General features: G+C 43.0%; 1 long non-coding RNA gene and 1 pseudogene across 1 annotated transcript; both read right to left on the reverse strand.

Moving 5' to 3' along the window:
* Window positions 1-1,692: 1,692 nt before the first annotated feature.
* On the reverse strand, window positions 1,693-4,878 carry LOC144320632 (3-beta-hydroxysteroid-Delta(8),Delta(7)-isomerase pseudogene; annotated as a pseudogene).
* Window positions 4,879-13,579: 8,701 nt separating this feature from the next.
* On the reverse strand, window positions 13,580-14,993 carry LOC144320633 (uncharacterized). The gene is made up of 2 exons (XR_013386240.1): window positions 14,722-14,993; window positions 13,580-13,909 (listed from the first exon to the last, which is right to left on the reverse strand). It is a non-coding gene; the product is annotated as an uncharacterized LOC144320633 (long non-coding RNA).
* Window positions 14,994-26,001: the final 11,008 nt, after the last annotated feature.

Here is a 26,001-nt window from a genome sequence, read left to right on the forward strand (position 1 = left end):
TTACCTCTGAATTACAGGAGGTGCTTCTCAGCTCAGACTCAGTCTGGAAGTTTACTTCTAGGAAGAATAGAGTATAAACCCTCAAGCATGTCTGAATCATGGGCAATACCTGTGAATTGACTACTTCAGCTCAATCTAATAGACTTTTGTGTGTGCCAGTAGATGGTTTCTGATTCCCAAGTGACCCTGGCTCCTGGAGGTGGGGGGTGAATCTGCAGAGTGGGTCTTCGGTTTGTTACAGTTCTGGCTGCCCTTGGTGTGGGCTTGCAGGGCTGACCCGAAGCTTTGAAGGAATTGAGACCATGATGGGGTTTCCTGCTGTCCCTTTTAAGGACTGAAGAATGAGATCCCTGACCTCACTGCAGAGAAGCATGCATGCACTTGGTTGTGGCGCTGATGTCTTGCATCCCAGCACATGATTTTTACTTTTTTAAGATTTTATTTATTTATTCATGAGAGACACAGAGAAAGAGGCAGAGACACACAGGCAGAGGGAGAAGCAGGCTCCCTGGGTAGAGCCCACCATGGGACTTGATCCCAGGACCCCAGGATCATGCCCTGAGCTGAAGGCAGAGCTCAACCACCCAGCTACCCCGGTGTCCCTCAGCACATGATTTTTAGAAAGTATCCTCCTACTGTGCTGTAAAAAGAACTCCAGGCCTCTGCACCTTGGAGGCGGCAAGGGCGGCGTTTTCTTTAGCAAACAATAAAAGCATTTCTGTAGTCCCTGATTTCTCTTTTCCTTTCTACCCAACTTGTTATCTCATAAGACTGCAAAGGGACCTGGCAGGTCTTGACCCCACTGTGGAGTAGAGACAGAGGCTATTACACGGATTAGGAGGGCTGCCTGGCTGACACCTGCAGTGTCAAAGGTGATTGCTCAGGAACAAATGGTTTGTTCTTCATCCTGACATCTCCTCTTTCCAGTGCTGGACCTATTTTTGGTAGCCAGCGATACGAATTCCTCCACACCATCCTCAAATCGATCTCTTGAGCCTATAAATACTCTGAACCTCTGCATGTGTGTGCACACACACTTTATCAGCTTGCTCAGATAGTAAGTTTGATTTAGAGTCTCTTTTTTTCCCCTCAGGATTTTATTTATTTGAGAGAGAGTAAGTGGGCAGGAGCAGAGGGAGAGAGAATCTGAAGCAGACTCCCACTGAACACAGAGCCCAACTTGGGGTATGATCTCTTGACCCTGAAATCATGACCAGAGCCGAAACCAAGAGTCAGTCATCTACTGTTGGTCATAGTCACCAACTGTGCCACCCGCACCCCTGATTTAGAGTCTTAAAGAGCTCCCTATGGATTTTTCTGCTCCTCCTCATGATCACTGGTTCCTCTTTATCCACCAGGGTATAAAGCCTCTGTGGAAGAAATCCATTCTGATCAAAGCCTGGCCTGAACATGCCCTTCTGGTTGTGCTCAGGAACCTGTGTGCCTGAGGGGTGGACAGAGCAGCTCTCATAGGAGCTGAGGGAATAGCAGGATAGGGTGTCCTGTGGGTTTGCAGTGGCTCTAGGCTTGAGACCAAAGGAGTGGGATGGAAGAAGGGGGACCCCTGTGATGCCAGGGTTCTTCTTCAGAAGTGAAGTATGTAACAGGACATAAGCCAGGCCAAAAAAGGAGAAATAACTGCAAGATGAGGATAGTTGAACAAAAGAAAGTATATTTAAGTACTTAGTGGCAACATGTTTTTAAGTTTCAAGGAGGTAATGCCTCTGAGCAGGTCCAGAAACCATAAATGGGTTTCTAAGGCAGTGGAAACCACTCCTCAAAGATGCTGTTCACAACAACCGTAAAATTTGTACAGGCCTTAGCTCACCCCAAGCACCATGCACAAGCCAGGACACATACGAATCACTGAGTCTCTGCTGCATCTCCGTGATATATGCAGTCTCAATCCCATTTCACACATCCAGCAATGGAGGCACAGCATAGAAGTCACCGGCTGGAAACCACAAACCATAGAAGTCACCGGCTGGAAACCACCGGCTGGAAACCAGCATAGAAGTTACCGGCTGGAAACCACTGGCAGCACCAGGCTTCCCATGAAGGTTTGACTCTAAACCCCTAGCTTGTTCTCTTTTCCCAGTTTGATGACTAGGCTTCGAAGCAATGTTGGTGTGAGGCAATTTGGTGGTAGAAAACACCCTGCCTACTTCACAGGACTGTGGTCAGGATACAGAGATTACATGTGTGAAAGCGTTTTGAGAACCATGCAATGCTGTCCAAGTAAAAAGAAGCATTATTATTGCTGTCATTGGTCATTTAATTTTCCAACTCTGTCGATGGATTCTGAGTGTACATCACATATGCCATCACTAGAGGGAGGCAACAGACAATGTTTATAAGCAAACTTGGTCTTGGAAGGAAAATATATTTTTCTTGTAAATGATGCTCAGGAGTTTAAAATAGAAAAGCAAAGGTTTGTAGCCATTCTCATCAAGGTTTGATCATGTGTATTTGTTGAGGTGTTTCCACAAACGCCTGCTAGACTCTTATGAATGCTTTTGAATAGTGGGTATTTTCCCCCAAAATGAATGGATGATATTAAAGGTGAAGAATTTACTCTTTCTCTTTGTCCTCTGGCTTCTTGCCTTCTGTCTCCTTTGTGATCATTTTTGTTTTTGTTGAGGTTCAGCATATCCTTCTTTCTCTCCACTTCATTTCAGTTCAGTAAGGCACGTTCTTGACCCTTCCCATCCCTTTAATGGTGTTCTCCTGAGCTGGCCTCTTTGACTATTGTATATGGACCATTTGATGGTTATTTTTACATTATTGTCATCTGTATTTTTCTCTCTGTTATCTTCTCTTGCCATTCTTCTAGAATTCTTCAGCTCCCTTCTGCTAGGTGGAAAGAATGCTGGACCAAGAGTTCAAGCCTAGTGAATATCCCTTACTAGGTATTTGACCATGAGACACAGAAGAATCCCACTGAGCCTTTGTTTTAGAGATAATTATAATTTCCATGCTTACTCTCCAAGCCATTATTTTGTAACCCATATTAATCTGGTTCTTGTCTCTGCTTTTATGCAGAATTATCCAAATAGTCCACTTAGTCTCCTACTTTGAAATATTTCTGGGAGTCAGTCCCCAGGTACTCATGAAGAAGTCTCCACCTGCAGAGTCTGTTATGTTTCATCAGATGATCCCTCAGCCATAGTAGATTCTTCTGTGGCTTCCCTGGAACCAAAGCTGCGTGGGGCTCTGTTGCTAAAGAGAAGAGTGTCTCTCTTACTTTTACGTTACCACCTGTTGGAAGACTCCCAAAGCAGTACCATTAAAGCTTCCATATCAGGTTGCCTCTCTCTCACATTCAGGACTGGCTGGAGGTGGATTCATATACTAGCCTCCACACTTTTATCATGAAAACCTCTATCTCCTTTAACAACTAAGAACCAGTCAGTTGTGCTGAACTCTTTCCCTTAGGATGATTCCTACCTTTCTGTGCTGCTCTGAAAACAGGTTATTTGCCAGGCATAATACAGTTTTGTTTTTTGTTTTTTTAGGGTCAAGATCTTTTATTTCCTGATTTTAAAAACTGCCACCATCATGGCCCTCCCAGGTTCTTCTGCACCTTTGTCCCAGTGGCTCCTGGCAGTAGCTCCACACAACTCCTTTCTTGCCCCTGCCTTTGGTCCTTCTGGTCCTTACCCATCAGCTTGAGTTTGACAGATCAATTTGTTTTGTTCCTCCAACCTGTGGGAGTAAGGACTGGATTCTTCTTCCTGGTGGAGGGTTCTTCATCAGCCAATGTTCAAGCCCAGCCTACTACTGATTAGTTCTACTTGCTCTTGGCTTTTGTGCCTTTGGCATCCAGCACGCTCTGGGCATGAGCAAGCTGCTTTACAGAATCTAGCACGAGGATTCCAGGCAGCACCAGCCACAAGCTGTTCATGAAGACACAGTAAAACCAGAAGTAGAGCGGGTGGCCCAGCTCCCCATGCTGGAATCCGTCCCGGTGCTCTGTTAGGAAATAGAGCACATCCCCATAGATCTGACCCACAGAGACCATGAGTTGTAAGACGAAGCGCAGGGGCTGCTGGAGGAGAAAGGCGATCACCACCCACAGGCTGAGTGGTCTCCAAAGGCAAGCTGTGATGGTCTCCGTGCTTATCGTAAAGTTGTCACTCAGGATGTATCGGCTGTCGCCCTTGGCATACTCTTTCCAGAGTTGGGACAAGAAAGCTTGGTCTCCAAGAAGGTCTTTGTGATAAAGGCTGAACCAGCCCTCAATCACCATGTGAATGAACCCACACACTGCAAACCAGCACAGGGACAGTCGCTGCCAAGTCCCCAGGAGGATGACCGCAGCACGACCTGACAACAGCCATGTGGTCACAACCAAGACCCCAGAGACAGAGAAGAGGCCAGCCAGGAGATGCCAAGTGGGGCAGTCGTTAGGCACAAAGTTGTCCAGCCTCAGCTGCCGAGGCCAATATGGGTGCAAGGGGCTGGCATTGGTGGTCATGTCTTTGTAGGCTGATGGCCAGCGGTGTGGTCATGGCAGCCTCTCTCACACACTCCTGCCATAATACAGTTTTTGAATCTATTAGAGGGCAAATCTTGAGTTCTTCCCACAAGACTATGTCTCACGCACATAGACTGTTGTTAGACCCATTCCCATGGCCCCTGAACATATCTGGACCCCTGTAGAGGACAATGGGAAGCTCTGGCTGAAGAGAAGATCTCTGCTTTAGTTGAAACTATAAGTATCCTCTTGTCCAATCCTTTATGGTTCTTCTTCCTTCTTCCACATTTCTCTCAATCTTTTTCTTTCATTTGATTTTTCACTTTCTTTTTTACATTTTTTTAAAAAGATTTTTATTTATTTATTCATAGAGACACACACACACACACACACACAGAGAGAGAGAGAGAGAGAGAGGCAGAGACATAGGCAGAGGGAGAAGCAGGCTCCATTCAGGGAGCCTGACATGGGACTCGATCCTGGGCTTCCAAGATCACACCCCAGGCTGCAGGCGGCACTAAACCGCTGCGTCACAGGGGCTGCCCCTTTTTTACATTTTTTTAAAATTTAAATTCAGGGCAGCCCCAGTGGCCCAGTGGTTTAGCGCTGCTTTCCGCCCGGGGCCATGATCCTGGAGACCAGGGATCGAGTCCCACATCAGGCTCCCTGCATGGAGCCTGCTTCTCCCTCTGTCTGTGTCTCTGCCTCTCTCTCTGTGTGTGTCTGTCGTAAATAAATAAAAAAATCTTTAAAAAATAAAATAAAATTTAAATTCAATTTGCCAACATATAGTATAACACTCAGTGCTCATCCCATCTTTCATTTTAAATACCACTCTTACATGTTCAAAGAACAACTGAAGTGGATATGTCAACAGGACACAAAATTTGTTTAAAGGGGTTCCCCTAACCAAATTTGGGATAACCTGAGTATCAAAATTAATGATGACAGTAATGGATAGTAACACATTGCATTAACAAAAGAATCTATCAGTCTACATTTATACTAAATGAAAGGGAGAGGGGTGAAGGAAAAGCCTTTCTTTGTAGGAGAATGCCAATTAATAAATCCAGAGGAATGACAGAATTACAAAACCATCATTTTTCAACCACGACCATAATAATTAATTCAGGTAAGAATTACTAATAGATAATAGAGCCATTGCATGAAGGATATTCTCACAGTCTCAAAGCATATATCACTCACTAATTATAAAAGGAAAAAGGCACCTTTATGATGGAAAAATCTTGCAGACACCACCTTAACTAAGTGATCAAACATCATAAATAATGGACAAATCAACCTCATGGCCTCTGGTGTGACACATGAAGATACAATACCACCCCCATGGGATTCTTGCCAAAAGTGTTGAGCCTGAATCTAATCAAGAAGAAACAAACATCCAAATCAGGGAAATATACCAGAGAAAAGGAAATTAACAAGACATTTGAAATAACTGCAATGTATGGAGGTGCTTGGGTGACACTGTCGGTTAAGCGTCTGACTCTAGCTTTTGGCTCAAGTCGTGATTTCAGGGTCATGAGATCGAGCCCCACGCAGGCTCCACACTTAGCCTGGAGTTGGCTTGAGATTCTCTCTCTCTCCCTCTGCTCCTCACCACATGCATGCATCCTGTCTCTCTCTCAAATAAATAAATCTTAAAAAAAAAATAAATGCAATGTGTGATCCTTGATTGGACCCTAGATATTGGGGAAAAATCAGATACTAAAGGACAGCATTAGGACAATTGAGGAAGTTTGAGTATGGTCAATAATAGTACTATATCAATGTTAGAAATCATAATTTATATAATAGAGGAAAAGTTAAAATTAAATTAGAAATAAAATGAAATAAAATGACATTCATTATTGGGGGCGTCTGGATGGCTTAGTTGGTTGGGCATCCAACTCTTGGTTTCAGCTTAGATTGTGATCTTAGCATCATGAGATTGAACCCCACCCACATTGGGCTCAATGCTTAGCCCAGAGTCACCTTGAGATTCTCTCTCTCTCTGCCTCTGTCCCTCTTCCTGCTCATGCTCTCTGTTCCTCTAAAATCAATAATTTTTAAAAAATCATTTATTACTTATGCATTTGTGTCTCAGAAAACTAATCTCTATTTTTTTTAAAACTCTCCCAATTTTATAGGCTGGTAAATATTCCTGTGATCTTTACTTGCTCCTTTTCTGATATTCTCTTTCAATTTTCTTTGCTTTATATTTTGGTTACAAGGATCTCACAAAGAAGAGGGAAAATCATCAAGAAATGGCAATTTGTGTTTTTTTTTTTTTTTTTTAAGATTTTATTTATTCATAGAGACAGAGGGAGAGAGGGGCAGAGACACAGGCAGAGGGAGAAGCAGGCTCCATACAGGAAGCCCGACGTGGGACTCGATCCCGGGTCTCCAGGATCACACCTGGCTGCAGGCGGCGCTAAACCGCTGTGTCACCAGGGTTGCCCAAGAAATGGCAATTTGAAGGGCAACTTGGGTTATTAACTGGTGTTTCCCTTTGAGACAATTGTGAGAGATCCGCAGCCTTTGATGGAAGAGGCCATTTCTGTTTTTGTTGGACAAGTGCTTGCATAGCACTGGTTTGGGGTAAGACATTTTTACTTCCTCTGGGTTCCAAAAGGTAACTTATTTAAATAACCTAGCATTTCCTTTCTTTGTTTTTTCAGGCTCAATACCTAAGGCAGATGCCTAGAACAAGGGAGGCTCTATAAATTGGTCATATGGATCTCTTAGTTCCTTGGGCTATACCGTGGGCAGTGAAACCTATAGTTCCTTGCCAAGAGGAGAAACATCAATGCTATTTAAAAATTATCATTTTTATTGTTATTATTACTGTTATTGTTATTTGAGTTCCAAAAGTCAAAAAACCCAAAGGAGCATAAGATTGATTTCATACACAATAGGACTGGAAACAATAAATAAGGACAGTCTTTTTTGACAAATGCAAACTTTTTATTGGCCTTGGATAAATTGCTTTGGTTTTGTTTTCTGAGTTAATAGATGAATTGAATTTGATGTTAGGAGTATTTCAGTGAGAGGAAAGATGTTGATAGCAACCCCAGATAAGTCTAGGTGACCCCAGAGCATGGGTGACCTGTGTTCCCTGTCCTTGATTGAATACCACAGAGTTGGAGAAGTCGCAGGTTACAGGGGGATAGCCAGGGGGCCCTGAGGCAGCATGGTGGGGTCCTGGCATCCCATCTTAGTGCAATGAGAGTACACAAAGGTCCTATGCCTCCCTGAAAGGAGAAGGAGGGGCTGAAAAAGGTCCAGACTGATGAAGATATGGTGTGTGTTAACACTGATTTAAATTTGACAAGATTAAGTTTGCTGCCTTCAGCAAAATGGGGGCTCAGATCCCGAAAATGATTGATATAAAATTAATGTTATACCCTGACAGTCTGAGTCAAGGCTATGAAATTTGAATGGCTCTACTTATTTTGTTGGGTTTAGCTGGGACCTTAACAAATGAGCAGGTGTTGTTTGGGTATTATTAAAAGTGGACTGCACCTGAGTTTTCTTTTCCTGCTTTGTTCTGGATTAAAAAGTTTCTCAGGACTGTGAGGCCAGACCCTTTATTTTAGCCCAGTTCTCCTGGCCCACGTGGGGTTCCTGAACCAGGAGGGCTCTGAGTGTTTTGCAGTGGATTCTTCCACATCTCCAGGGCTCATTCCCTATTCTCATTCTGTGCCCATGTGGCCTGAGATGATGGATATGACTGTAAAGGTCCTGGAGATACAGAGACCCAAAGGTGCTCACAATAGAAGACCATCTGGGGTCCTGAAGAAGCAGGATGTCCCCTCCCATCCCCAGCAGCAGGAACATTTACTGCAGTTTTTCTTTCAGCAGCGCAAACGACTTTCCCGGCTGGTGGGGGTGGTCAGATGAGAGCACTGGGCAGAGAAGATGCTGGAGCATGGTGCACTGTAGGATAAGGGAAAGCATGCAGCCCCTGGGCGTGGGGGAAGTGGCAGCATGGAGTGCAGGGGATGTAGGGTGGGCATCAGCATGGCTGCTGGCTCCCATCCTCCTCTCTTCTGCACCTTGTACAATCTCTCTCTGTTGTATGAAAGGCTGTGTTGGGAGGCTGCATCTCAGAAAAGCCACTAGCTCTGAGCTGTTGGGGACTTTCTGGTAGTTGTGAAGGAATCACACAGGTGAGTGAGACTTTTGGGGACCCAGGTAAGTTATGTAGAAATCTTCAGCTTTAGTAGCCCCATGGAAACTGCAATTCTGTTTGTATTCTGAGGCTTGGAGTTTTACATTTGGAGTAATGAGCTCCCTGTCATTACCCAAGAGACTCACCCTTGTAGGAAACAGAAAGCACCCTTGGGGAGGAGGAAATAGGATGCCTCCTACATCCTCTGAAGAGTGTTGACCAGTACTAAACGGCTCAAGAATGGTCATGGGGTGGGGAGTTGGCCTTTGGGGGTCGAAGCTGTCTGAGGAGGGATTTGTCTATTTTTAAGGACTTACTTACTCTTAAGTTCCTCTGCCTCAGCACTGTGCTGCCCCTGGCATTACAGATGATGACAGCTGGACCCTGTCTCCCCACGCTCACCTTTTAATGGAGGGAACAGCCATTTGTTTCTTTCTTTTTTTTTTTTTTTGTATATTTTTTAAATTGGAGTTTGATTTGCCAACATATAGCATATTACCCAATGCTCATCCCATCAAGTGCCCCCCTCACTGCCCGTCACCCAGTCACCCGGCCCACCTCCCCTTCCACTACCCCTTGTTCGTTTCCCAGAGTTAGGAGTCTTTCAAGTTTTGTCACCCTCTCTGATTTTTCCCGCTCATTTTCTCTCCTTTCCCCTATAATTCCTTTTCGCTATTTTTCATATTCCCCGTATGAATGAGACCATCTAATGTTTGTCCTTCTCCAATTGACTTTCTTCACAAAGCATAAAACCCTCCAGTTCCATCCACATTGAAGCAAATGGTGGGTATTCGTCGTTTCTAATGGGTACAGCCATTTCCAGACACAAAATATCGAAAGGTCAGTACTCAGCCAGCCACCTATCCTAGAAAGGGTTCTGGGTGCAGGACACAAGCCAGCTGCCAGTTTCTTTATCTGGAATAAATGGTCATGGGATGAAGCTGGATGATGGCGATAAAAGATGCAGCTTATTATAAAGGACGTTCATATGACAAAGCAAATACAATAAAGCAGGAAATCAGGATGAATAAACAAGTTTGTAAATGATGAGGTCAAATGCAGTCACAATTCACCTTTCAACTTCTTGGCAGCTAGGACAAAAAATGAGTATAATAATGGGCAAGAGAATTTTTAATTATTAATAATAGCTAATATTTCTTGACTTCTAGGTGCTGTTTAGACAGTTGCCAGAGAATGTCTCATTTCGTCCTCACTACAGCTCTATGAAGAGAGGGATTTTATTTATGGGGCAGCCCAGGTGGCTCAGCGGTTTACGCCGCCTTCAGGCCAGGGCGCGGTCCTGGAGACCCTGGATCAAGTCCCACGTCAGGCTCCCTGCATGGAGCCTGCTTCTCCCTCTGCCTGTGTCTCTGCCTCTCTCTCTCTGTCTCTCATGAATAAATAAATAAAAATCTAAAACAAAAAAGATTTTATTTATAGGGTACCTGGGTGGCTCAGATGGTTAAGCATCTACCCTGGGCTCAGGTCATGATCTCTGGGTCCTGGGATGGAGCCCTGTGTTGGGCTCCCTACTTGGGGGGTGGGGGGGATGTCTGCTTCTTTCTCTCCCTCTGCCTCCCCCTCCCCGCTCTCTCTCTCAAATGAATACAATCTTTAACAAAAAGATTTTATTTATCTATTTGAGATAGTGTGCTTGCGCACATACTGGCAGAAGGGCAAAGGAAGAACAAGCAGACTCCATGTTGAGCACAGTGTCTAACGTGGGGCTTGATTCCAGGACCTGGAGATCATGACCTGAGCTGAAATCAAGAGACAGATACTTTACTGAGCCACCCAGGTGCTCCTGAAGAGGTTCTAATTTTACACCCATTTTTATACAAAAGAAGAGAGAGAGAGAGAGAGAGAGAGACTACATAACTGGGAACTGGTGGTCCTACTTACATTAGGCTGACTCTAGAGCCCAACCTAAAACCCTTGGCCTAATGCTATGTTGCCTGCTTCAATATATGTAAAAGGGCATGCATACTTCTTTCTTTCTGGCTTCTTGATATGTGTCATCAAACCAAGAACTAGAGAGGAGTCCCACAATAGTCCAATAGGCCAAAACTGATTTAATTTGGTCAACATTAGGTTTGTGGATGGAAAGTGGAAAGCCTGTCTCAGAGAGCAGGTGCAACAAAGGATTAGATGTCTTCCATTCCTCAAGGTCACTTAGAGAGGCAGAGGGGTAGGGAGCTCCTTGCCTCACATTACACTGTAGAGGAGTCTCCTTGTGAGAAACATTGTGGTCACTGGAGGTACATATTTCAGATTCCTTTCTGTTGGCCTTCACACATCCTCCAGATTTTGCCAATTGATGGGTTCAGAATTGACAGTTATGTTGAAAATTAGGAGCAAAGAGTAATGATTTCCTTTAACTACAAATCATGTCATTTTATCTGACACATCTCAGAGTCCCTTCTTATTTTCTTGGCCTCCACCCACCTCCTAGATGCAGCTCCTTACTTCATCTCAGCTGTTGTGATGGGGATTGACTCTGGCAAGGCTCTGGTGTGGTTCTGATGCCCAGAGTCTGTCTCCTTCCAACACCTCTGGATGTGAATGAGCATCACGCCACAGATGTGTGTTGGGGGTCCTAGTTTTCTTAGAGGTCGGGGCCATTCAATGACACTCAGAAATTCAGGGAAATTAAATGGGCCACATTTTGGCCAGTGAGACTAGAGATGGGTAAATTCCCTCTCCATTCTTCCCTTTGATGGAGAGCCCTATGGTACATTTCCCCCCCTCTTTATAGCCTGAATGGAGATGTTGTGTGTGGCCAAGCAGGTATACTTATTGGACAATGGTTGTCTCTCTTTAAGAATTGTCAGGACGAAAAAAAAAAAAAAAGAATTGTCAGGACATATTGGACAGCATGAGACATGACCTTGTATTTACTTTCCATCCTTCCCTAACTCACCCTTCTTTCCCCTCACTTTACTGCCCTGGCATTGAACTTCCCAACTAAAATAATTAGCCTTTAATTTTTGACTACAAGGAATCTAACATGGGCTTTGGAGTTCAAAGTGAAGTTCCTTCTAAATTTTTCATCTAGGCCACTGTCCTATGCCATTTAGTTTTAGAGAAGGGACTCTAGGGCAGCCCTGGTGGCTTAGCTGTTTAGCGCCGCCTTCGGCTGGAGGTTTAATCCTGAAGACCTGGGATTGAGTCCTCTGCCTGTGTCTCTGCCTCTCTCTCTCTCTCTCTCTCTCTCTGTCTCTGTGTGTGTCTATCATAAATAAATAAATAAATAAAATCTTAAAAAAAAAAAAAGAAAAAGAGAAGGGGCTCTATCCATGGACCAGAAAGTATGGGAAGCAGAACCCAGCAACTACATGGGAGAGGTGGACTCTGATCAGGGAGACTGATCTCCAGTGTTTCCATGGCAAGTTAGGAATTCAGAATCAGAGGACTATGACATTTCTGACCATCTTTCATTTCCTTGCTGTTTAACCCGGACCTGCCTTGATAAGGCTGCATCTTCTCTCTTTGGTCTATGCACTGGCATGTATGCTTTCAGCCTTTAAATGTATTGTACTTAGATGATCCGAATTCCTCTGAGTCTTATATCATTCCTTCCTAATAAACAAAATGATGGCTCAGCCCCCAAAGCTGGCAAATCTCTGTTGTGAATTAATGATATTAGCAAGTTACTATTATAACTTTCCATTCTAATCACTTGGAATGAATTCCTTTGCTCTGATGTGACTTCCAGATTCCTGTGGGACTCTTCACAGATGAATTCTAGACAACTGAGCATCTTGTTGGCAAACAAAGAAATAAGAAATGGAACTTCTTCCCTACAGGGACTAAGAAAATGCTGACAGAAGTCCTGGTGTCCTCTAATAATGCCACCTCTTTTAGCACGTCACTTGTTCATCTGTTGGCCCTGGCTGTACAGAAGTCAAACTGTGAGAAACCATGTGGTCACTAGAGACACATATTTCAAATCCCTTTCTATTGGCTCTCATACAACAATGACATAACTTAAGATTTCATGGCTAATTTGAATTTCTCTAGAAATCCAATTTAAGTCTTTAGGGTTTATAAAATATCCCCAAATTCTTCTGTAGATATCATAATGAAAATGCCAGAGCAAAGCCACCCCATAGCAAAGCTGCTGAACCTCCATTCCAAGCTAATGATGAGAGGCTGCCTTGGTAATGTCAGTATGAAAGCAGCTCCCTTGAGAAGAAGAAGGATTAGTTCATGACTTCAGAATTCTTTAGGCTGGGTCAGATCACAGAGAAGATGGAGGAAGGTCTTCGAGGGACTGAGAAAGCAACCAGTAGTGCATGGTCCACATCTTTGTCTTTTTCCACTTCAAAATCCTCAGCCCTGACGCAGAGAGGTACACTGTGAGGTCTATGCCCCTTAAACTGAGACTGGAGCTTCTCCTGGAGTCAGAGCTTGGAGGAGAAGTCATTTAAAGTGATCCTCCCTGGGCTTTTCAAAGAAGTTCCATTTGGGTGTCTTGGGGGCTCTGGCCTCAGAAGCAGCAGTTACTGAGGCCTGCTCTGAAAGGAGCTTGTCAGTGGATGTGTTTGTTGCAGGGACAACCAGAATGAAAACAGTCTGATGCATTTGGAGTCAAAGACTTTTTGCTAGGGTTCAGCATTTTCTTGATGACTTCTTTTGGTGCCAGAGTGTCTGACTGCTGTTTTGTCTGGAGATGCGTCCAGAATTGACTAACGACAAATCAGCCTGGGGTTCAGTTTCCCTTTCTCTGTAGACTCAGCAGGACTGTCAGCTGAAAGGCTATCACAAGCCTTCTGAATGCAGACAGAGCCTCTACTCAGGTTCTCTGGTCTCTCAACTTCCTTCAGTATGTATGAAGCTTTTAATGGCTGGGTTGAACCATTTCTATAAAAATGGCTGGGTATATTTCTAGGAAACATAGGTGACAAGATAGGATTTCCATAGTGGCATCATTCTGTTTTACTACTCGTTTTGTTCATATCTTTTCTCCTTTTTTTTTTTTTTAAAGATTTTATTTATTTATTCATGAGAGACACAGGCAAAGGAAGAAGCAGGCTCCATGCAGGGACCCCGATGTGGGACTCGATCCCGGGACTCCAGGATCACACCCTGAGCTGAAGGCGGCGCTAAACCGCTGAGCCATCCGGGCTGCCCATCTTTTCTCCTTCTAACGGCTCTTTTTATTTTTATTTTGAGGTTAATCAAGTGGGGGCCCCATTAGGCTGTTGAGGCACTCAGGGTTGCTGGTTCATCCTGGAGTGCTGAGGGGTAACCAATGTTCACTGTTGAGAAAGGAAAATACCTTACTCTGAAAACCCAGAACACTGCTATACACATAGCTGCTTCTCTTTCTTAGGGGTCAGGGGAAGGTCCTGGCACTCTCTTTAGTTCTCATCACACCATGGGGCTCTCAGTGACAGAGAAGACACTTAAAGGGGAAGGTCATCTGACTTAGGCCAAACTTCCCCCCCCCACCCCCCAGTTCTGGGGGGGGAGGGGCAATGAAATCTCTACTTGACATCCCTCTTGGCACTGGTATGTGGGGGCTGTATCCAACCCCAGGGAGGAAGGAGGTCGGGAGACTGCTTCCTCCTGGACCAGCCTAGATTGCCGCAGCCTGGAGGCAAGGGCTGATGCATTTCGGGACCTGGGAAAACAGAGCGAGGAAGAGAGCTCTATACAAGGCACCGCTGTCAACTGTTCCCAGGCTTCAGTTCCAAGGCATGGGGCAGCAGGGACCCTGCCCTCCACCACCACCACCCCCAAACAGAACCAGAAAGGGCCAAGGTGCTCGATTTAGTAGCAGAAAAACACAGCAGCAAGGATAGATACAGACAGAGAAAGGGGAGTGCATGCAGGGCCACACCAGTCCCCTAAGAAGGAGGAGGATCCAGGGCACTGACAAGAGGACCTAGGGGTTAAGGACCCTCTGTGCAGCCCGCTGGCCAGGCTGGTGGGGAGAAGCACTTCTCCATGACGCTGAGGAGGCAGTGGCGCTGGGTTTTCTTAAGGGTAAGTCCGCATGTGAGGGGTGGCGCCCTTGGTCTGGGGCAGGTCTTGACCGCCCGGCTGAGGTTGCATGAGCCCCGAGTACCCGTCATCCACGCGGCTGGGCTGCTCGGAGAGGGGGGGCTCCGTGCCACTCATGTTGACAAACCAGTAGGCCACGGGTCGGGCGCTGTGTGGACGGAAGACGTGGGAGGCCGGCGAGTTGTCCGGGATGAGCACCAGCTGGCCCAGGTCCTTCTCGTCGGTTCCCCGGGGGGGAAACAGCCGCGTTGCGCAGGCTCCCGCCAGGGTCCCGCAGGTCCTCTACTGAGTCTGCGCACTAGGCGAGGCTGGCGCTGACGGGGCACCTGCTCAAACACGCGCTCGCCCATTGGCTGCCGGACGTCACGTGCGCGGGCCCGCCTCAGCACGTCGGCCAGATGCCAGCTCGGCAGCGGCCACGGGGGCGCTGAGGTCAGCCGCGTTCACCAGCTGAAGGGGCTGTGTGCCAGGGCTTCGACCAGGGCGACGACCACGCAGGCCTTCCGCGTTCTGGGCCCCGGCCTCAGACAGCAGGTACTGGACTGGGGTCTTGGGGATAGCGCCGCCCTCCTCCACCAGCGGGGCGCGGGGGCGCTGCACCCTGGGCAGAAGAGCAGAAAAGCCAGGGGCGGATGGCCTGGCTCTGGGGCTTCTGAGCAGCGCGACTTCTGGTCACCTTTGCCCTCGGGCGGGTCGCACCTCCTCCTTGCGGACCTGAGTAATGGCGGAGCGGCCTACGGAGCTGGCCGGGGCACCCGGCTTCCCCTCACTCTGGGCTCGGGTCAGAGGTGCGGCGTGGAGGCTGCAGGGAAGGTTTTCCAAGAGCTCCTGAGGGAGGGGAGCCAGGTTTTAAGGAGGAGGGGGAGGGAGGGGCACGGAGGAGGCACCGTTACCAACGTGGACTGTACTTCCGGGGAGGCGGCAAACGTGAAACCTCCATAGCTGCTTCTCTTGGATGGGGCGCACTAGAAACTGATTTTTCTGGTAATCCGGGCATCTCCTAGAATAGCAGTTTCCACACTTTAAAAAGTTTCCACACTTTTTAAAGAAGCAGACTTTTTCTGGAAAGTGGGAAACTATAGTCCCAGTGTATGACACAGATAAACCAAAGGCCTTGGTTGTGGAGGTGGGTTAAATGCTCCACCCTCTTGACCTTCTCTTTCCCCTTCCTGTCTTGGCAACACTCTATGAGCCTTCCGGAAGCCCTGGCACTTCCTGGGACAGTGAAAAACTACTATGCCCGCCGGATGTATGAGCTGATATATTTCGTATTTGTTGGCAAGATGATGATACCGGTAAAGATTACGTGTATTATCAGTTTGACAAAGGCAGTTTTTTTTTTTTTAATTTTTATTTATTTATGATAGTCACACAGAGAGAGAGAGAGGTGCAGAGACACAGGCAGAGGGAGAAGCAGGCTCCATGCACCGGGAGCCCGACGTGGGATTCGATCCCAGGTCTACCAGGATCGCGCCCTGGGCCAAAGGCAGGCGCCAAACCGCTGCGCCACCCAGGGATCCCAACAAATGCAGTTTTGGATATTGATGATACAGGTACCATGGCTCCCATACGAGGCCATTTGAGAGTTCAGAGTTAGTTTCTGCCTAGAGGGAAGTAGCAAGTCCTAAAACAGGCAGATAGTTATGTGTATGGTGATGGTGCAGAGTTCCCATTTCCGCAGTGGCCACCATGACTTAGCCCAGAAAACCCCAAAGGTGTTAGGAAGATCACTTGTAGTCTTGAGAGGTGTAAGTTCAGCATTTAAGCAGGAGGATTTCTTCCCTCGTTCTTCCATGAATCAAGGCTCCTGGACAGTCAGAAAACCAAAGGGCTTCCTTTTGGGTTGACTTTTGGTGCAGTGAAGCTGGTCTGTTCCATTTGACTTGAAAGTTAGGAATAACAAATTGATAACTTTGGTGGCTGTTACATAATTGTTTTAGGGTATATGAGTTTGAATTAATTCTACCTCGCCCATAAATTTCCAGTGCCCCTATGTTTCTGATCCCCATTGCTAGAGCATACCATGGGCCATTCACCAACTTGCCTTTCTCAACAGGCACAGTTGAGGAGGTGTGAACAGCGGGTGCAAGTGTGTCATCTGAGGGTTGTTGACTGACAAGGCCTTATGTGTGATACTAACCTACTCTGGCCAACTGGTATTATCCTTGCAACTTCTACTTAGCAATATCACAGAAATATCCAGAGCACTACCACAGTGATCACAGAAATTCTTAGTTGCAGCCCACTTTGTCACGTGAAAGAAAAAAGGCTTGGAAATAGCTTATGGGCTTAGTCTGATAAATCATATCCCATTAATTTCCAAATATTTCTGAGAAATCAAGAAAGTAAACCTAGTAAATTCTATTAGTTCATGACTGAGTGATTACTAATCGTTATGCATTTTAAAACACACAGAGAATTACATTTAATGTTGTCTTCATCTGGAGAGAGATTTGTTTTATTTGACAGAGCATGACATCTTGGGGCTAGTACCACTTGGTCCTCCCTGAAAATTCATAGATATGGAATTTAAAAATTTTCTTTAGGTGAGCATTAAGAAAATAGGTACTAATTTCTCTCTCCAATTTATTGGTCCCATAGCATGGAATTAGTACCTTTCAGGCCTGATGGAGCTTGCCTGCTCCATCCATGGCGTCTCCTCTCCCTGGAGATGATCATGAGTTCCCTCTTCTGCCTCTATCTTATGACACTTCCCTAAAACACTTTGTTCCATACTCTCTTCCTTGGCTTATAAAAAGGCAGTGGTGCAATGGAGGTTCAGTATTTAGGCACACATATTTTGTGTTAAGGGGCTGACAGATTTGAAATGATAAATTTCATATTTCATTTATGAGGGGGATGTTGTTAACTAGCACAGGAAGAGCATGAATTTGAGTTTTCTTCAGTTGGTGATGATGAATTGCCATTTGCTCATTTAGTAATTATCAGTTGATCACCTTCCCTTTGCTCTGATCTGCCCCTTTTCTTCTGCTCTTTCTTTGTATGTTCAGGAGCTTATCTGTTGGTTAATTGTCTGGTTTTAGATGCTAAGTATTATCATGGACAAGAGTAACACAATATCTCTGAATGAACCTACAGTTCTTACCACAGCCTTTGAACTTATGGAGAAATTCTATCAGCCACCATTCCCTTTTTCTGGTAAATAGGATCCCTCCCTCCCTCTCTCCCTCCCTCCCTTCCTTCCTTCCTTCTTTTTGTAAGTAGGATTTCAAAACTGATGATTCTGTTTTGATTAGAGCCATAGTGAAGAAGCTAAAAACATGGGCTTCAGAAAAAGATTGCCTAGGCTTGATTCCTGAATCTCCCACTTACTATTTAGGATACCTTAGGCAGAATACTTCACCTCATGGTGCCTCGGTTCCTTGCAAAATGGGGTAATGTTTACTTACCTATCTCATAGTGTTAGAGGGAAGATTAAATGAGATAATCCTCTAAAAGTTTATAGAATAGGACCTGGCACAGGGTAAATTCTTAGTAGTAAATGTTAGTCATTATTATTATGATTATTTTATTTGTAATCATTTTTTATTTCTTTAATTTCGTTTAGTTATGTGAAATATAGTTGTGAAGCATAGTCATGGTATATGAATGGTGAAAATAATCTTTTGATTTACCTGATCCTTGTCTAAAAGTTTGTTGCCAAAGGTGTTATCCTGGGGTGCAATATATTGTTCCCTTCTCAGGCCCCCATGCACGAAAGGTAGGGGATATAAGTAAGATAATAAGATTGTATTGGAAGTCAGGAGACACAAAGTTGGATGTTAACCCTTTACTGTAGAACAACTTTGGCTCAATTCTTCAGTCACCTTCCGGTCACCTTTCCCTATGTATGAATCTGAACTGTTAGGAACCACAGTAGGTGGCAGTGAGAGCCTTGATATGTGTGTGTGTGTGTATATATATATAGTGTTTTAATTTATGTTTTAAAGAATTTTTTATATAATGTGCAGATGAGCAGAAGCACACATCTGTGTGAACCCACCAGGCTCTTTGGATGACTTTTAATGTCGTAAACAACAAAAGCCTATCATTTACTGAGCTCCAAGTGTGTGCTAATTCTCTATGTTTATTATTTCATTTACTCTTCAGAGCAACCTCATGATAAGTTGTATTATTCTCACTTTTCAGATAAGGAATCTGAGCCTCCACGAGTTTAAGTGATGTGTTCAAGTTCACTTGGTTAATGAGAAGCAGGAAGGGATTCAGAGCTAGACCTGTCTTAAGCATTGCCTCTATGATAATCATCAGTGCTCTTTTCTTCCAGGCCAGAATGTTTAATTCCTTATGCAAGATTCTCCTTCTGAAAGGGCAGTTGGCTCTTTTGTCCACATGCATCCTTGGGTTGCTCTGATGAGCAGAGTGCCCTGGCAGCCTGAGATGAGCAGATGGTTTGAGCATGAGATAAACCTTCATGGTTTTTGGTCTTTAAGATTTTGGAATTCTTTGTTACTGCAGCATAACCTGCCATATCTTGACTAAACTGATCATCTTCCAATAAGATGATTAACATTGATAGCTAAATTATCTCTGTATTTTCCTATTTGTCAGATACAGGCAGCAGGCTGAATCATCTTTGGGAGAAATAATGATTAAACATTTTTCAGTGCTAATGAGATAGGTCATGAGTTGAAAGGATCGCTTATAATTTTTTCAGTGTTTTCTTTCCCCTCTTCTGCCATTTTTTTTTCTCTGCTTTTTACTTCTCTTATTCCTTGCCCTGGGCCTCCTTTTAGTCTCTATACAGTTTGAATGCCTACTGCCATTCAAATGTTTTTTTGAAATAGAAAGGAAAATTCAGAATCCAGGAAAGCAAAATGTTAAATTCCAGATCCTCTTCATTTTGTTGGCAATTTGGTTAAAAAAGATGATGTTTAAGGAGTTTACCTTCACTTTTCACTAAACAAAGCAATAATAAAACTCAGTTTCTTATTTTTCACATATCTTCAAAGTTCTTTTCACCTCCATTTCTCTGGGTACTACATCTGTGTGGCCTGAGGAGGAATCTTGGCTTTTGCAGGAAGATTGAATTTCTGGCTGAGCCCATCTCTCTCTGTCACCCAATTATCATCAATAAATATTTATTGGCCAGCAACCCCCAATGGAGCCCTGAGTATTAGGCCTCTGTGAGTCCCAGCTGAACATTATTAATTCAATGACTGTAGTTGTAAATTGGCTAAGAACACACAATGGAAGCGATTACAAGTGCTCTTGTCAATGTGGGCTCACTCCATTGAAAGATCTTTTAGATCTGCTTCAGCCTTGTTCCAAGAAAATACGAGAGGCAATTTACTTCAAACTCCTTTAGTTTCTTGCCCAAATATTAAGCAAGAATAAGGCAGGTTGGAAGAGGCATCTTTGGAATGTATTGTTCTAAGTGACTTGGAGGTTTGCAGGGTCACTTTTTGAGCTAATGTGAATTAGCAGGCAAAATGCTTTCCACTGAGATGAATTATGTGCTCAGGGTCACCTGGTTTTTTATCCAAGTTAGAGAAGTCAGAAGTAGATAGAAATGAAATGACCCATTATCAAATAATCAATGAAAAAGCTACACTCCTGCAATGTTTCTGGATCAATATACAAGTTACCTTTCAGAGAGATGAATTATTCTTGAGTAGTTTGGAGCAGAACAATGCTCACTTCCAGCCAGACTCCCCAAATGTATTATCTGTGAAAGCAGAGAAGGAAAGCATTAACCTACCAGAGACAAGAAAGAGGGATGCTCTCCAGGCAGGGGCCTTTCCTAAACAGTGCCCAGTGAGGGTATTCTTGGGAACATGGTTTGGCAAACATTGATCCGGAGGCACAAGCTGCTGCTGGTTAAGGGGACAGCGTAGATGAAGGTCTGGGAAAAGGGCGTGTTCCTACCCCTAGGACAGCATAAACCGATACTTTCCGAGAAGCAATTTTGCAGTGTCTATCAGAATTTAAATTTCTGTACTCTTTGACCTGGCAATCCAATTCTTAGAATTTATCCTACAAATACAGTTATGTATGTATAAGACGTTTCTTTTTTTGTGATGGTAAATACATAAAACAGCTTGAAAATGTCCACCAAAAAGGGAATGGGTAAGTCAATTGTAACTTATTGATGCCATTGAATATTATAAGCCATTAAAAATTAGGTAAATAAATATGTTCTGGCATGTGACCTCAGGGAACCTATGAAACCTCTTACTGCTCGAGGTATCTAATTTGTAAAATGAGTATAGTATTTAATAACTATTAGTTGAGTGACAGACTAAATGACTATATGTACGTTGTACACATACAGTTTTTTATTTTTGGAAGGACTGAAATTTATAAAAGTAAATGAAAAACCCTTGTAGATAGAGCTAAGTTTAGAATCCCTAGATCCTCATCTGGAAGTCAGAAGTGGGGGATGGAGAGACAAGAAAGGAAAGTAGTTTTTACTGAAAACACACAGTATGCTAGGCTGTCTGCTATATACTTTATATAATCATATTTTTTAGTTTTCAAAATCATCTTTATTAGGTACTATTATTTTCCTCTTACAGATGAGAGTAATAAGACTCAGAGAAAATTTACCTGAGGTCATATAGTTGTGGGTCGCAGAACGAGGCTTCCAATTTAGGTTTAGTATCAAAGCCATGCTTTCCATCATCTCCTTTCATACTAAGATCATATCTTATCCCTGAATATTTGATGTTTAGTGTAGGGTCTGGCTCCATAATGCTTGATACATTCCATAAAATGTTTGCTAAAATAATTGAGGATGCTGACAGATCACTTTTGCTTTTTATTCTTTAATATGTAGGAATAATTATTATGATACTTTCTTTAGTGTGTAAGTTTTTCTGTGTTCAGTCACCATAGGCTAAGTTGTGCTGCAGTAATAATTTTACATAGGTAAAATTTTTGTTACATATACTTCATGGATTGACTGCTACTCTGCTGTATGTTGCCTTCATTTCAGGATGTAGGCTGAAGAAGCAGCCCTTTGCTGGAACATTGTAAGTCTCATGGGAGAGAAGATGCGGGATGGAGGAATCATGTAATAGTCCATAAGGCTTCTGCACAGAAATAGCGCATGTTGTTTCTACTCACATTTCACTGGCCAAAGTGAGTCAGATGACCAGACATGAGCACAGTAGGGTGGGAAGAGTATAATCTTCCCAGAGGGAGAGTTTGTGTTGGGAGATCCATTGAGGAGTAGCAGGTAAGAGCAGCAACAGATATTTTGAAGAGTAATGAAGAGTATATACCTCATTATCCTAGGCAAGATAAAATTTAAGCCTCTTGAAATAGATACTGTTTTCTACTTCTGTTTGGCGCATATATACATATATAGGGACTTTTACTCTTCTAATTCTTAGGCTTTTTTTCACTAGAAAGTAAATTAAACTTAATTTCACTTTTATGGGAGTCAGTCTGATCCCAAATCAGCAGTTCTCAAAATATGTTGAGGGAACTCTGGTAGCTCCTGAGACATTGTCAGGAATCTGTGAGGACAAACTGTCTTAATAGTAATACCAACTTGTTACCTCCGTTCTCACTCTCATTGTCTCATGAATGTGCATTGGGGCTTTCCAGTGCTACATGACATGTAATATTGGAACAGACTGAATACACGAGCAGATATGAGAATGGGCTATCTGCTAGGAATTCAGGCATTAAAGAGGCATTAAAGAGGCTAGCAAATTCAGGTATTAAAGAGGTTAGCATTAAAGTGGTATGTAAAACAATACCACTCTTCTCACAAAGAAAATATAGTGTGCTTTATAAAAATGTTAACATATAATGGGTTTTTTTCTTAATAAGATTAGCAAATACATATTTAAAAATTTAAGTTATAATTTCTAATATAGCAAATGTCAATACTCATAACACATCTAAACAGTAGCTCTTTGGGGGTACTTAATAACTTTGATCAGAATGTAAAGGAGTTCTGAGGACGAAATGTTTGAGAACTTCTGTTCTAAAATGATGTGATAGGCCCAGGCTGTCTCAATGAGAGTATTAGTGGAAAGATCATTAAACACAGCTAAAGTTTCCTAAGCTATACTGAAGATAGTGTGGAGCCCAGTGGATTCCTATAAGTACTGTTATTTTTCATAATCATCACCAGTGTTCCATATCTTGTACCTCCTGAAGGGGAGAGATGATTAGTTTGTTAAAGAAGATTGGTTGCATGAATTATTTCCAGCCTTGCAGAAGTTCACAGCTTGATGTTACACCAGTAATGAATAAGAAAAATGGCAGTACATAACCCTGAAAAGAAATATGTGGCTTTCTAATAAGAGGCACTAGTAATTTAACGTTGTCTTGGAACTTTATCATCATGTCTCACTAGCTTCAATACAGAAGAACTGAAAGCACACCACACATTTACACTGATGAATAGTAATAATGAAGACTACTTTGTGGAGAGCCTTTATTCAGGCTCTGTAGTGTTTTCATGTATGAACTAATTAATCCTTCTTTCACATTTGTGACCAAGCTCAGAAGTTTTATTTTTTTTTTTTGCTTCCCTCTGCTTGCCTTTGCACTATGCCGGTGCCCTTCTCCCCAAAGAGGTATCTCCCAATAAAAGGACTTTAAAAGGCAGAATCTTTTATCTCTGTTTCAGAATTCTTATCAAATAACCTTGTTTTGAAAGTTAGTTCTGAAAGGATAGTTCTGAAGGAGCATCTGGACATGCATGCTTGTGTGTGTGTGTGTGTGTGCGCGCGCGTGTGCATGTGTGTACATGTGTATGTTTTGGTATTTCATGCCGGAAAGAACTTTGCTTCTTCTGAGAAGCTGATAGTGCTATTTACTAAGCAGTGAGGTATGTAACATTGCTGCATTTCATTTTCTGCCTTGGCTTCCGGAAGCTCAGTCCTCACATGATATTTACTTTTTAAATTCTTTTTTATTGGGATCCCTGGGTGGTGCAGCGGTTTAGCGCCTGCCTTTGGCCCAGGGTGCGATCCTGGAGACCTGGGATCGAATCCCACGTTGGGCTCCCGGTGCATGGAGCCTGCTTCTCCCTCTGCCTATGTCTCTGCCTCTCTCTCTCTCTCTCTCTCTCTCTCTCTCTCTGTGTGACTATCATAAATAAATAAAAATTAAAAAAAAACTTAAAAAAATGAATTCTTTTTTATTGAAGTTATTTCCATTTTGGAAGCAGGCTCAAGATACAATATTAATAAAGAACAACAGTAAACCAGTTAGATGTAGGATGGCCTTTAAACATAGGTAAAATTAGTCACTATTACATTTGAAAGGCTTAGCTAGGACAGGAATTCCTTCTTGAGTACCATGTATCTGCCACTATTGCCTAAAATTCCAGCAGGTGCCTCCTTTCAGATAAGATATTTGGTTTCGTGAAAGCTCCTATTTTACAATGAAAACATACTATTGGGAAGAGGCCTACCTCAACCGATTGGCCCTTACTGAGACCATGGTCAGACTGAGAGCATAGTCCTAAGGAGATGGGACAGGAGTTTGGAATTCCTGCAGAGGACTGGTGGGTCATGTGGGGCTATCAGGCATCCCAAGAAAACATGAACTGATACTGGGGCGTACGGACTGGGGAAAAGCTGGGCTAACAATGTGGAAAGGGATTGAGTATCACTGTTCATTTCACTGTTGTACTGATTAACGGGCTATGACAGGTTTGGACAATGGGGAGAGACTGGAGGAAACCTTGGTCATTAAGAGTCTAGTTGTCAATCTGCTAGTTCCATAGAGGGGTCTGCTACAGCTGATACTTACAAAACTCACATTTGTCCTCTTGTCTAATTGCAATAAACCGCCAGGATATTGCTAGACAATAGTAGAGGCATGGACAACTTTTGTTCTTTTGGATTTTAACAAATATTTCCTTTTTTAAAAGATTTATTTATTCATGAGACACACACACACACACAGAGGCAGAGACACAGGCAGAGGGAGAAGCAGGCTCCGTGCAGGGAACCCGATGTGGGACTTGATCCTCGGACTCCAGGATCATGCCCTGGGCTGAAGGTAGGCACCAAACCACTGAGCCACCCAGGGATCCCCTGAACAAGTATTACTATAGTTATTCACCATTAAGTGTTAAGCTGCCTCTTTTGAGATCTACATATTTAGTTATCCTTCCCTAAATATACATAAGATACTTATTATGTTACAGATACAACCACCTATTCCTGTATCCATATTGTCCTACCTTATTAAGAGTTTTCATGAGGGATGAGTATTAAATTTTCCTAAATTCCTTTTTTAGATAGATATGTATATGATCATTTGGTTTTTCTCCTTTGATCTATTACGGTAGGGATTTATACGAATAGATTTTTTAATATTGAATCATTTTTATATTTTTGGAATAGAAATTCCCTGAGGTATTGCTTTCAATGTATTGCTGGATTCTCCTTGTTAAGGCTTGTTAGGTTTCGAAGTCACTAGTATTTGGACTTTTTGAAAAGAATTTAAATTTCTGCTTTCCCTATGCCATGCAACAGATTTAGGTATTCTTGGAATTAGTTCCTTGAAAAATTTAAGAGAGTTCTCCCTGAAGCTATCAAGCCCAGCTGTTTTTCTCAAGTGCATTTACTTACAGGTTTTATAATTGCTATCAAACTTATCTTTTTTTCTTGTATCACTTTGGTGAATTCTGATAAGCTTTTTCCAGGAAAATGTTTCATTTCATCCAGGTTTTCAAATTTGTTAACATATAGCTGTATGTTACTCTTTTATTATTTTTGTATGCAACATTATTTTTTAAAGTGTACATAATGAATCTGTCTTGTGGATAGGCCATAATTCATGTAATTAGTTCCTATTATTGGACATCAAAGTTGTTCCTGACTAAATAATCATTTAAATAATTTTCTATTTTAAATAATGGCCTGAGAAAAAAACTTGGTTTAATCATTTAAATAATTTTATATTTTAAATAATGGCCTGAGAAAAAATAATAATAATCATTTAAATAATTTTCTATTTTAAATAATGGCCTGAGAAAAAAACTTGGTTAATCTTAGCATACATTTGACTAGTAGTTTTAAGGTAGTTGACTGGTAAATGAAACCAGTTTTTTCTTTTTGAGTTTGTCAGGTTTGCCTTTCTCCTCCATCTTGTTGAGAGGAGTGTAACAGAGAGATCTGGTCTTTGAATTCACATTTTACCTATGCCACCTAATAAATTGGGACCTTAGAGATGTAATCTCTCTATATCTTAGTTTTCTTTTCTGGAGAGTATAGATAATGATAATGATTTCAGTACTCAGTACTGGGACTGGAAACCCAAGTATTTTAAGCAGAAAGGAATTTAATACAGGGAGTTATTAACTTATGCAATTGTTGGCAAAGTTGGAGGAGCAGTCACTCATCTGGAC

This window comes from Canis aureus, chromosome 9 (genome assembly GCF_053574225.1).
Source record: "Canis aureus isolate CA01 chromosome 9, VMU_Caureus_v.1.0, whole genome shotgun sequence".
Lineage (NCBI taxonomy): Eukaryota > Metazoa > Chordata > Mammalia > Carnivora > Canidae > Canis > Canis aureus.